Raw genomic sequence first — 13,044 nt, forward strand, 5'->3', positions numbered from 1 at the left:
AAAATATTGCAAATATTGTAAAGAGACTTTCAATTTCTATTTTTTTGGTCAAAAAGCACGAAAATTTTAGTTGTTTTCGCCCAACGTGGGGCTTGAACCCACGACCCTGAGATTAAGAGTCTCATGCTCTACCGACTGAGCTAGCCGGGTTCTTTTGGATGCTTATAGTTTTCTTCCCTATCCCTGCACTGCCGCTTTCCACAGATAGGATGTATTTTTTTGGTCAAAAAGTCCTACAATTTTAGTTGTTTTCGCCCAACGTGGGGCTCGAACCCACAACCCTGAGATTAAGAGTCTCATGCTCTACCGACTGAGCTAGCTAGGCTCCTTTGAATACCTATAGTTTTCTTCCCTATCCCTGCACTGCCGTTTTCCACAGATAGGATGCTGTGTAATCATAGGCTCTGGTGGAGTTTGGAAAGAAAATACACATCAGCCAGAGGCAGAAATAGTCTAAGAAAGTATCAAACACAATTACCAGTCAATATCAGAACGCATTGAAGAATATCAGGAAATAGCTGATTAAACCTGTGTGGAAAAAGTCTTATTTGTGTTTTCTCCACTTTATTTTATAGTAAGATGATACATACTTTTTCTTTTACAGTGAATACATTAAGGTGTGGTATTGCCCCATTACACATCATCCAGACATGCATTCATATATTGCATGTTAACAATCAAAATATTGCAAATATTGTAAAGAGACTTTCAATTTCTATTTTTTTGGTCAAAAAGCATTAAAATTTTAGTTTTTTTCACCCAACGTGGGGCTCGCACCCACGACCCTGAGATTAAGAGTCTCATGCTCTACCGACTGAGCTAGCCGGGCTCCTTTGGATGCCTATAGTTTTCTTCCCTATCCCTGCACTGCCGTTTTCCACAGATAGGATGCTGTGTAATCATAGGCTCTGGTGGAGTTTGGAAAGAAAATACACATCAGCCAGAGGCAGAAATAGTCTAAGAAAGTATCAAACACAATTACCAGTCAATATCAGAACGCATTGAAGAATATCAGGAAATAGCCGATTAAACCTGTGTGGAAAAAAGTCTTATTTGAGTTTTCTCCACTTTATTTTATAGTAAGATGATACATACTTTTTCTTTTACAGTGAATACATTAAGGTGTGGTATTGCCCCATTACACATCATCCAGACATGCATTCATATATTGCATGTTAACAATCAAAATATTGCAAATATTGTAAAGAGACTTTCAATTTCTATTTTTTTGGTCAAAAAGCACTAAAATTTTAGTTGTTTTCGCCCAATGTGGGTTTCGCACCCACGACCCTGAGATTAAGAGTCTCATGCTCTACCGACTGAGCTAGCCGGGCTCCTTTGGATGCCTATAGTTTTCTTCCCTATCCCTGCACTGCCGCTTTCCACAGATAGGATGCTGTGTAATCATAGGCTCTGGTGGAGTCTGGAAAGAAAATACACATCAGCCAGAGGCAGAAATAGTCTAAGAAAGTATCAAACACAATTACCAGTCAATATCAGAACGCATTGAAGAATATCAGGAAATAGCCGATTAAACCTGTGTGGAAAAAAGTCTTATTTGTGTTTTCTCCACTTTATTTTATAGTAAGATGATGCATACTTTTTCTTTTAAAGTGAATACATTAAGGTATGGCATTGCCCCATTACACATCATCCAGACATGCATTCATATATTGCATGTTAACAATGAAAATATTGCAAAGAGACTTTCAATTTCTATTTTTTTGGTCAAAAAGCACTAAAATTTTAGTTGTTTTCCCCCAACGTGGGGCTCGAACCCACGACCCTGAGATTAAGAGTCTCATGCTCCACCGACTGAGCTAGCCGGGCTCCTTTGGATGCCTATAGTTTTCTTCCCTATCCCTGCACTGCCGCTTTCCACAGATAGGATGCTGTGTAATCATAGGCTCTGGTGGAGTTTGGAAAGAAAATACACATCAGCCAGAGGCAGAAATAGTCTAAGAAAGTATCAAACACAATTACCAGTCAATATCAGAACGCATTGAAGAATATCAGGAAATAGCCGATTAAACCTGTGTGGAAAAAAGTCTTATTTGTGTTTTCTCCACTTTATTTTATAGTAAGATGATACATACTTTTTCTTTTACAGTGAATACATTAAGGTGTGGTATTGCCCCATTACACATCATCCAGACATGCATTCATATATTGCATGTTAACAATGAAAATATTGCAAATATTGTAAAGAGACTTTCAATTTCTATTTTTTTGGTCAAAAAGCACTAAAATTTTAGTTGTTTTCGCCCAACGTGGGGCTCGAACCCACGACCCTGAGATTAAGAGTCTCATGCTCTACCGACTGAGCTAGCCGGGCTCCTTTGGATGCCTATAGTTTTCTTCCCTATCCCTGCACTGCCGTTTTCCACAGATAGGATGCTGTGTAATCATAGGCTCTGGTGGAGTTTGGAAAGAAAATACACATCAGCCAGAGGCAGAAATAGTCTAAGAAAGTATCAAACACAATTACCAGTCAATATCTGAACGCATTGAAGAATATCAGGAAATAGCCGATTAAACCTGTGTGGAAAAAAGTCTTATTTGTGTTTTCTCCACTTTATTTTATAGTAAGATGATACATACTTTTTCTTTTACAGTGAATACATTAAGGTGTGGTATTGCCCCATTACACATCATCCAGACATGCATTCATATATTGCATGTTAACAATGAAAATATTGCAAATATTGTAAAGAGACTTTCAATTTCTATTTTTTTGGTCAAAAAGCACGAAAATTTTAGATGTTTTCGCCCAACGTTTTCTTCCCTATCCCTGCACTGCCGCTTTCCACAGATAGGATGTATTTTTTTGGTCAAAAAGCACTACAATTTTAGTTGTTTTCGCCCAACGTGGGGCTCGAACCCACGACCCTGAGATTAAGAGTCTCATGCTCTACCGACTGAGCTAGCCGGGCTCCTTTGGATGCTTATAGTTTTCTTCCCTATCCCTGCACTGCCGTTTTCCACAGATAGGATGTATTTTTTTGGTCAAAAAGCACTACAATTTTAGTTGTTTTCGCCCAACGTGGGGCTCGAACCCACGACCCTGAGATTAAGAGTCTCATGCTCTACCGATTGAGCTAGCCGGGCTCCTTTGGATGCCTATAGTTTTCTTCCCTATCCCTGCACTGCCGTTTTCCACAGATAGGATGTATTTTTTTGGTCAAAAAGCATTACAATTTTAGTTGTTTTCGCCCAACGTGGGGCTCGAACCCACGACCCTGAGATTAAGAGTCTCATGCTCTACCGACTGAGCTAGCCGGGCTCCTTTGGATGCCTATAGTTTTCTTCCCTATCCCTGCACTGCCGTTTTCCACAGATAGGATGCTGTGTAATCATAGGCTCTGGTGGAGTTTGGAAAGAAAATACACATCAGCCAGAGGCAGAAATAGTCTAAGAAAGTATCAAACACAATTACCAGTCAATATCTGAACGCATTGAAGAATATCAGGAAATAGCCGATTAAACCTGTGTGGAAAAAAGTCTTATTTGTGTTTTCTCCACTTTATTTTATAGTAAGATGATACATACTTTTTCTTTTACAGTGAATACATTAAGGTGTGGTATTGCCCCATTACACATCATCCAGACATGCATTCATATATTGCATGTTAACAATGAAAATATTGCAAATATTGTAAAGAGACTTTCAATTTCTATTTTTTTGGTCAAAAAGCACGAAAATTTTAGTTGTTTTCGCCCAACGTTTTCTTCCCTATCCCTGCACTGCCGCTTTCCACAGATAGGATGTATTTTTTTGGTCAAAAAGCACTACAATTTTAGTTGTTTTCGCCCAACGTGGGGCTCGAACCCACGACCCTGAGATTAAGAGTCTCATGCTCTACCGACTGAGCTAGCCGGGCTCCTTTGGATGCCTATAGTTTTCTTCCCTATCCCTGCACTGCCGCTTTCCACAGATAGGATGCTGTGTAATCATAGGCTCTGGTGGAGTTTGGAAAGAAAATACACATCAGCCAGAGGCAGAAATAGTCTAAGAAAGTATCAAACACAATTACCAGTCAATATCAGAACGCATTGAAGAATATCAGGAAATAGCTGATTAAACCTGTGTGGAAAAAAGTCTTATTTGTGTTTTCTGCACTTTATTTTATAGTAAGATGATACATACTTTTTCTTTTACAGTGAATACATTAAGGTGTGGTATTGCCCCATTACACATCATCCAGACATGCATTCATATATTGCATGTTAACAATCAAAATATTGCAAATATTGTAAAGAGACTTTCAATTTCTATTTTTTTGGTCAAAAAGCATTAAAATTTTAGTTGTTTTCGCCCAACGTGGGGCTCGCACCCACGACCCTGAGATTAAGAGTCTCATGCTCTACCGACTGAGCTAGCCGGGCTCCTTTGGGTGACTATAGTTTTCTTCCCTATCCCTGCACTGCCGTTTTCCACAGATAGGATGCTGTGTAATCATAGGCTCTGGTGGAGTTTGGAAAGAAAATACACATCAGCCAGAGGCAGAAATAGTCTAAGAAAGTATCAAACACAATTACCAGTCAATATCAGAAAGCATTGAAGAATATCAGGAAATAGCCGATTAAACCTGTGTGGAAAAAAGTCTTATTTGAGTTTTCTCCACTTTATTTTATAGTAAAATGATACATACTTTTTCTTTTACAGTGAATACATTAAGGTGTGGTATTGCCCCATTACACATCATCCAGACATGCATTCATATATTGCATGTTAACAATCAAAATATTGCAAATATTGTAAAGAGACTTTCAATTTCTATTTTTTTGGTCAAAAAGCACTAAAATTTTAGTTGTTTTCGACCAACGTGGGTTTCGCACCCATGACCCTGAGATTAAGAGTCTCATGCTCTACCGACTGAGCTAGCCGGGCTCCTTTGGATGCCTATAGTTTTCTTCCCTATCCCTGCACTGCCGCTTTCCACAGATAGGATGCTGTGTTATCATAGGCTCTGGTGGAGTTTGGAAAGAAAATACACATCAGCCAGAGGCAGAAATAGTCTAAGAAACTATCAAACACAATTACCAGTCAATATCAGAACGCATTGAAGAATATCAGGAAATAGCCGATTAAACCTGTGTGGAAAAAAGTCTTATTTGTGTTTTCTCCACTTTATTTTATAGTAAGATGATGCATACTTTTTCTTTTACAGTGAATACATTAAGGTATGGTATTGCCCCATTACACATCATCCAGACATGCATTCATATATTGCATGTTAACAATGAAAATATTGCAAAGAGACTTTCAATTTCTATTTTTTTGGTCAAAAAGCACTAAAATTTTAGTTGTTTTCGCCCAACGTGGGGCTGGAACCCACGACCCTGAGATTAAGAGTCTCATGCTCTACCGACTGAGCTAGCCGGGCTCCTTTGGATGCCTATAGTTTTCTTCCCTATCCCTGCACTGCCGTTTTCCACAGATAGGATGCTGTGTAATCATAGGCTCTGGTGGAGTTTGGAAAGAAAATACACATCAGCCAGAGGCAGAAATAGTCTAAGAAAGTATCAAACACAATTACCAGTCAATATCTGAACGCATTGAAGAATATCAGGAAATAGCCGATTAAACCTGTGTGGAAAAAAGTCTTATTTGTGTTTTCTCCACTTTATTTTATAGTAAGATGATACATACTTTTTCTTTTACAGTGAATACATTAAGGTGTGGTATTGCCCCACTACACATCATCCAGACATGCATTCATATATTGCATGTTAACAATGAAAATATTGCAAATATTGTAAAGAGACTTTCAATTTCTATTTTTTTGGTCAAAAAGCACGAAAATTTTAGTTGTTTTCGCCCGTTTTCTTCCCTATCCCTGCACTGCCGCTTTCCACAGATAGGATGTATTTTTTTGGTCAAAAAGCACTACAATTTTAGTTGTTTTTGCCCAAAGTGGGGCTCGAACCCACGACCCTGAGATTAAGAGTCTCATGCTCTACCGACTGAGCTAGCCGGGCTCCTTTGGATGCTTATAGTTTTCTTCCCTATCCCTGCACTGCCGTTTTCCACAGATAGGATGTATTTTTTTGGTCAAAAAGCACTACAATTTTAGTTGTTTTTCGCCCAACGTGGGGCTCGAACCCACGACCATGAGATTAAGAGTCTCATGCTCTACCGACTGAGCTAGCCGGGCTCCTTTGGATGCCTATAGTTTTCTTCCCTATCCCTGCACTGCCGTTTTCCACAGATAGGATGTATTTTTTTGGTCAAAAAGCAGTACAATTTTAGTTGTTTTCGCCCAACGTGGGGTTCGAACCCACGACCCTGAGATTAAGAGTCTCATGCTCTACCGACTGACCTAGCCGGGCTCCTTTGGATGCCTATAGGTTTCTTCCCTATCCCTGCACTGCCGCTTTCCACAGATAGGATGCTGTGTAATCATAGGCTCTGGTGGAGTTTGGAAAGAAAATACACATCAGCCAGAGGCAGAAATAGTCTAAGAAAGTATCAAACACAATTACCAGTCAATATCAGAACGCATTGAAGAATATCAGGAAATAGCTGATTAAACCTGTGTGGAAAAAAGTCTTATTTGTGTTTTCTCCACTTTATTTTATAGTAAGATGATACATACTTTTTCTTTTACAGTGAATACATTAAGGTGTGGTATTGCCCCATTACACATCATCCAGACATGCATTCATATATTGCATGTTAACAATCAAAATATTGCAAATATTGTAAAGAGAATTTCAATTTCTATTTTTTTGGTCAAAAAGCATTAAAATTTTAGTTGTTTTCGCCCAACGTGGGGCTCGCACCCACGACCCTGAGATTAAGATTCTCATGCTCTACCGACTGAGCTAGCCGGGCTCCTTTGGATACCTCTAGTTTTCTTCCCTATCCCTGCGCTGCCGTTTTCCACAGATAGGATGCTGTGTAATCATAGGCTCTGGTGGAGTTTGGAAAGAAAATACACATCAGCCAGAGGCAGAAATAGTCTAAGAAAGTATCAAACACAATTACCAGTCAATATCAGAACGCATTGAAGAATATCAGGAAATAGCTGATTAAACCTGTGTGGAAAAAAGTCTTATTTGTGTTTTCTCCACTTTATTTTATAGTAAGATGATACATACTTTTTCTTTTACAGTGAATACATTAAGGTGTGGTATTGCCCCATTACACATCATCCAGACATGCATTCATATATTGCATGTTAACAATCAAAATATTGCAAATATTGTAAAGAGACTTTCAATTTCTATTTTTTTGGTCAAAAAGCATTAAAATTTTAGTTGTTTTCGCCCAACGTGGGGCTCGCACCCACGACCCTGAGATTAAGAGTCTCATGCTCTACCGACTGAGCTAGCCGGGCTCCTTTGGGTGACTATAGTTTTCTTCCCTATCCCTGCACTGCCGTTTTCCACAATAGGATGCTGTGTAATCATAGGCTCTGGTGGAGTTTGGAAAGAAAATACACATCAGCCAGAGGCAGAAATAGTCTAAGAAAGTATCAAACACAATTACCAGTCAATATCAGAAAGCATTGAAGAATATCAGGAAATAGCCGATTAAACCTGTGTGGAAAAAAGTCTTATTTGAGTTTTCTCCACTTTATTTTATAGTAAGATGATACATACTTTTTCTTTTACAGTGAATACATTAAGGTGTGGTATTGCCCCATTACACATCATCCAGACATGCATTCATATATTGCATGTTAACAATCAAAATATTGCAAATATTGTAAAGAGACTTTCAATTTCTATTTTTTTGGTCAAAAAGCACTAAAATTTTAGTTGTTTTCGACCAACGTGGGTTTCGCACCCATGACCCTGAGATTAAGAGTCTCATGCTCTACCGACTGAGCTAGCCGGGCTCCTTTGGATGCCTATAGTTTTCTTCCCTATCCCTGCACTGCCGCTTTCCACAGATAGGATGCTGTGTAATCATAGGCTCTGGTGGAGTTTGGAAAGAAAATACACATCAGCCAGAGGCAGAAATAGTCTAAGAAAGTATCAAACACAATTACCAGTCAATATCAGAACGCATTGAAGAATATCAGGAAATAGCCGATTAAACCTGTGTGGAAAAAAGTCTTATTTGTGTTTTCTCCACTTTATTTTATAGTAAGATGATGCATACTTTTTCTTTTACAGTGAATACATTAAGGTATGGTATTGCCCCATTACACATCATCCAGACATGCATTCATATATTGCATGTTAACAATGAAAATATTGCAAAGAGACTTTCAATTTCTATTTTTTTGGTCAAAAAGCACTAAAATTTTAGTTGTTTTCGCCCAACGTGGGGCTGGAACCCACGACCCTGAGATTAAGAGTCTCATGCTCTACCGACTGAGCTAGCCGGGCTCCTTTGGATGCCTATAGTTTTCTTCCCTATCCCTGCACTGCCGCTTTCCACAGATAGGATGCTGTGTAATCATAGGCTCTGGTGGAGTTTGGAAAGAAAATACACATCAGCCAGAGGCAGAAATAGTCTAAGAAAGTATCAAACACAATTACCAGTCAATATCAGAACGCATTGAAGAATATCAGGAAATAGCCGATTAAACCTGTGTGGAAAAAAGTCTTATTTGTGTTTTCTCCACTTTATTTTATAGTAAGATGATACATACTTTTTCTTTTACAGTGAATACATTAAGGTGTGGTATTGCCCCATTACACATCATCCAGACATGCATTCATATATTGCATGTTAACAATCAAAATATTGCAAATATTGTAAAGAGACTTTCAATTTCTATTTTTTTGGTCAAAAAGCACGAAAATTTTAGTTGTTTTCGCCCAACGTGGGGCTTGAACCCACAACCCTGAGATTAAGAGTCCCATGCTCTACCGACTGAGCTAGCCGGGCTCTTTTGGATGCCTATAGTTTTCTTCCCTATCCCTGCACTGCCGCTTTCCACAGATAGGATGCTGTGTAATCATAGGCTCTGGTGGAGTTTGGAAAGAAAATACACATCAGCCAGAGGCAGAAATAGTCTAAGAAAGTATCAAACACAATTACCAGTCAATATCAGAACGCATTGAAGAATATCAGGAAATAGCCGATTAAACCTGTGTGGAAAAAAGTCTTATTTGTGTTTTCTCCACTTTATTTTATAGTAAGATGATGCATACTTTTTCTTTTACAGTGAATACATTAAGGTATGGTATTGCCCCATTACACATCATCCAGACATGCATTCATATATTGCATGTTAACAATGAAAATATTGCAAAGAGACTTTCAATTTCTATTTTTTTGGTCAAAAAGCACTAAAATTTTAGTTGTTTTCGCCCAACGTGGGTTTCGCACCCACGACCCTGAGATTAAGAGTCTCATGCTCTACCGACTGAGCTAGCCGGGCTCCTTTGGATGCCTATAGTTTTCTTCCCTATCCCTGCACTGCCGCTTTCCACAGATAGGATGCTGTGTAATCATAGGCTCTGGTGGAGTTTGGAAAGAAAATACACATCAGCCAGAGGCAGAAATAGTCTAAGAAAGTATCAAACACAATTACCAGTCAATATCAGAACGCATTGAAGAATATCAGGAAATAGCCGATTAAACCTGTGTGGAAAAAAGTCTTATTTGTGTTTTCTCCACTTTATTTTATAGTAAGATGATGCATACTTTTTCTTTTACAGTGAATACATTAAGGTATGGTATTGCCCCATTACACATCATCCAGACATGCATTCATATATTGCATGTTAACAATGAAAATATTGCAAAGAGACTTTCAATTTCTATTTTTTTGGTCAAAAAGCACTAAAATTTTAGTTGTTTTCCCCCAACGTGGGGCTCGAACCCACGACCCTGAGATTAAGAGTCTCATGCTCTACCAACTGAGCTAGCCGGGCTCCTTTGGATGCCTATAGTTTTCTTCCCTATCCCTGCACTGCCGCTTTCCACAGATAGGATGCTGTGTAATCATAGGCTCTGGTGGAGTTTGGAAAGAAAATACACATCAGCCAGAGGCAGAAATAGTCTAAGAAAGTATCAAACACAATTACCAGTCAATATCAGAACGCATTGAAGAATATCAGGAAATAGCCGATTAAACCTGTGTGGAAAAAAGTCTTATTTGTGTTTTCTCCACTTTATTTTATAGTAAGATGATACATACTTTTTCTTTTACAGTGAATACATTAAGGTGTGGTATTGCCCCATTACACATCATCCAGACATGCATTCATATATTGCATGTTAACAATGAAAATATTGCAAATATTGTAAAGAGACTTTCAATTTCTATTTTTTTGGTCAAAAAGCACTAAAATTTTAGTTGTTTTCGCCCAACGTGGGGCTCGAACCCACGACCCTGAGATTAAGAGTCTCATGCTCTACCGACTGAGCTAGCCGGGCTCCTTTGGATGCCTATAGTTTTCTTCCCTATCCCTGCACTGCCGTTTTCCACAGATAGGATGCTGTGTAATCATAGGCTCTGGTGGAGTTTGGAAAGAAAATACACATCAGCCAGAGGCAGAAATAGTCTAAGAAAGTATCAAACACAATTACCAGTCAATATCTGAACGCATTGAAGAATATCAGGAAATAGCCGATTAAACCTGTGTGGAAAAAAGTCTTATTTGTGTTTTCTCCACTTTATTTTATAGTAAGATGATACATACTTTTTCTTTTACAGTGAATACATTAAGGTGTGGTATTGCCCCATTACACATCATCCAGACATGCATTCATATATTGCATGTTAACAATGAAAATATTGCAAATATTGTAAAGAGACTTTCAATTTCTATTTTTTTGGTCAAAAAGCACGAAAATTTTAGTTGTTTTCGCCCAACGTTTTCTTCCCTATCCCTGCACTGCCGCTTTCCACAGATAGGATGTATTTTTTTGGTCAAAAAGCACTACAATTTTAGTTGTTTTCGCCCAACGTGGGGCTCGAACCCACGACCCTGAGATTAAGAGTCCCATGCTCTATCGACTGAGCTAGCCGGGCTCCTTTGGATGCTTATAGTTTTCTTCCCTATCCCTGCACTGCCGTTTTCCACAGATAGGATGTATTTTTTTGGTCAAAAAGCAGTACAATTTTAGTTGTTTTCGCCCAACGTGGGGCTCGAACCCACGACCCTGAGATTAAGAGTCTCATGCTCTACCGACTGAGCTAGCCGGGCTCCTTTGGATGCCTATAGTTTTCTTCCCTATCCCTGCACTGCCGCTTTCCACAGATAGGATGCTGTGTAATCATAGGCTCTGGTGGAGTTTGGAAAGAAAATACACATCAGCCAGAGGCAGAAATAGTCTAAGAAAGTATCAAACACAATTACCAGTCAATATCAGAACGCATTGAAGAATATCAGGAAATAGCCGATTAAACATGTGTGGAAAAAAGTCTTATTTGTGTTTTCTCCACTTTATTTTATAGTAAGATGATACATACTTTTGCTTTTACAGTGAATACATTAAGGTGTGGTATTGCCCCATTACACATCATCCAGACATGCATTCATATATTGCATGTTAACAATGAAAATATTGCAAATATTGTAAAGAGACTTTCAATTTCTATTTTTTTGGTCAAAAAGCACTAAAATTTTAGTTGTTTTCGCCCAACGTGGGGCTCAAACCCACGACCCTGAGATTAAGAGTCTCATGCTCTACCGACTGAGCTAGCTGGGCTCCTTTGGATGCCTATAGTTTTCTTCCCTATCCCTGCACTGCCGTTTTCCACAGATAGGATGTGTTTTTTTGGTCAAAAAGTCCTACAATTTTAGTTGTTTTCGTCCAATGTGGGGCGCAAACCAACAACCTTGAGATTAAGAGTCTCATGCTCTACCGACTGAGCTAGCCGGGCTCCTTTGGATACCTATAGTTTTCTTCCCTATCCCTGCACTGCCGTTTTCCACAGATAGGATGCTGTGTAATCATAGGCTCTGGTGGAGTTTGGAAAGAAAATACACATCAGCCAGAGGCAGAAATAGTCTAAGAAAGTATCAAACACAATTACCAGTCAATATCAGAACGCATTGAAGAATATCAGGAAATAGCCGATTAAACCTGTGTGGAAAAAAGTCTTATTTGTGTTTTCTCCACTTTATTTTATAGTAAGATGATGCATACTTTTTCTTTTACAGTGAATACATTAAGGTATGGTATTGCCCCATTACACATCATCCAGACATGCATTCATATATTGCATGTTAACAATGAAAATATTGCAAAGAGACTTTCAATTTCTATTTTTTTGGTCAAAAAGCACTAAAATTTTAGTTGTTTTCCCCCAACGTGGGGCTCGAACCCACGACCCTGAGATTAAGAGTCTCATGCTCTACCAACTGAGCTAGCCGGGCTCCTTTGGATGCCTATAGTTTTCTTCCCTATCCCTGCACTGCCGCTTTCCACAGATAGGATGCTGTGTAATCATAGGCTCTGGTGGAGTTTGGAAAGAAAATACACATCAGCCAGAGGCAGAAATAGTCTAAGAAAGTATCAAACACAATTACCAGTCAATATCAGAACGCATTGAAGAATATCAGGAAATAGCCGATTAAACCTGTGTGGAAAAAAGTCTTATTTGTGTTTTCTCCACTTTATTTTATAGTAAGATGATACATACTTTTTCTTTTACAGTGAATACATTAAGGTGTGGTATTGCCCCATTACACATCATCCAGACATGCATTCATATATTGCATGTTAACAATGAAAATATTGCAAATATTGTAAAGAGACTTTCAATTTCTATTTTTTTGGTCAAAAAGCACTAAAATTTTAGTTGTTTTCGCCCAACGTGGGGCTCAAACCCACGACCCTGAGATTAAGAGTCTCATGCTCTACCGACTGAGCTAGCCGGGCTCCTTTGGATGCCTATAGTTTTCTTCCCTATCCCTGCACTGCCGTTTTCCACAGTTAGGATGCTGTGTAATCATAGGCTCTGGTGGAGTTTGGAAAGAAAATACACATCAGCCAGAGGCAGAAATAGTCTAAGAAAGTATCAAACACAATTACCAGTCAATATCTGAACGCATTGAAGAATATCAGGAAATAGCCGATTAAACCTGTGTGGAAAAAGTCTTATTTGTGTTTTCTCCACTTTATTT

General features: G+C 38.8%; 7 non-coding genes across 7 annotated transcripts; all 7 read right to left on the reverse strand.

Annotated features, from left to right (window-relative positions):
• Positions 1-2,262: 2,262 nt before the first annotated feature.
• TRNAK-CUU (transfer RNA lysine (anticodon CUU)) lies at positions 2,263-2,335 on the reverse strand. The gene has a single exon. It is a non-coding gene; the product is annotated as a tRNA-Lys (tRNA).
• A 525-nt stretch (positions 2,336-2,860) lies between these two features.
• TRNAK-CUU (transfer RNA lysine (anticodon CUU)) lies at positions 2,861-2,933 on the reverse strand. Its single transcript has one exon. It is a non-coding gene; the product is annotated as a tRNA-Lys (tRNA).
• A 277-nt stretch (positions 2,934-3,210) lies between these two features.
• TRNAK-CUU (transfer RNA lysine (anticodon CUU)) lies at positions 3,211-3,283 on the reverse strand. The gene has a single exon. It is a non-coding gene; the product is annotated as a tRNA-Lys (tRNA).
• A 525-nt stretch (positions 3,284-3,808) lies between these two features.
• TRNAK-CUU (transfer RNA lysine (anticodon CUU)) lies at positions 3,809-3,881 on the reverse strand. The gene has a single exon. It is a non-coding gene; the product is annotated as a tRNA-Lys (tRNA).
• A 2,204-nt stretch (positions 3,882-6,085) lies between these two features.
• TRNAK-CUU (transfer RNA lysine (anticodon CUU)) lies at positions 6,086-6,158 on the reverse strand. The gene has a single exon. It is a non-coding gene; the product is annotated as a tRNA-Lys (tRNA).
• Positions 6,159-10,272: 4,114 nt separating this feature from the next.
• TRNAK-CUU (transfer RNA lysine (anticodon CUU)) lies at positions 10,273-10,345 on the reverse strand. Its single transcript has one exon. It is a non-coding gene; the product is annotated as a tRNA-Lys (tRNA).
• A 700-nt stretch (positions 10,346-11,045) lies between these two features.
• On the reverse strand, positions 11,046-11,118 carry TRNAK-CUU (transfer RNA lysine (anticodon CUU)). Its single transcript has one exon. It is a non-coding gene; the product is annotated as a tRNA-Lys (tRNA).
• Between the last annotated feature and the right edge of the window lie 1,926 nt (positions 11,119-13,044).

Source organism: Ambystoma mexicanum, chromosome 4q (genome assembly GCF_040938575.1).
Source record: "Ambystoma mexicanum isolate Mex_15411 chromosome 4q, UKY_AmexF1_1, whole genome shotgun sequence".
In the NCBI taxonomy this organism is placed as follows: Eukaryota; Metazoa; Chordata; class Amphibia; order Caudata; family Ambystomatidae; genus Ambystoma; species Ambystoma mexicanum.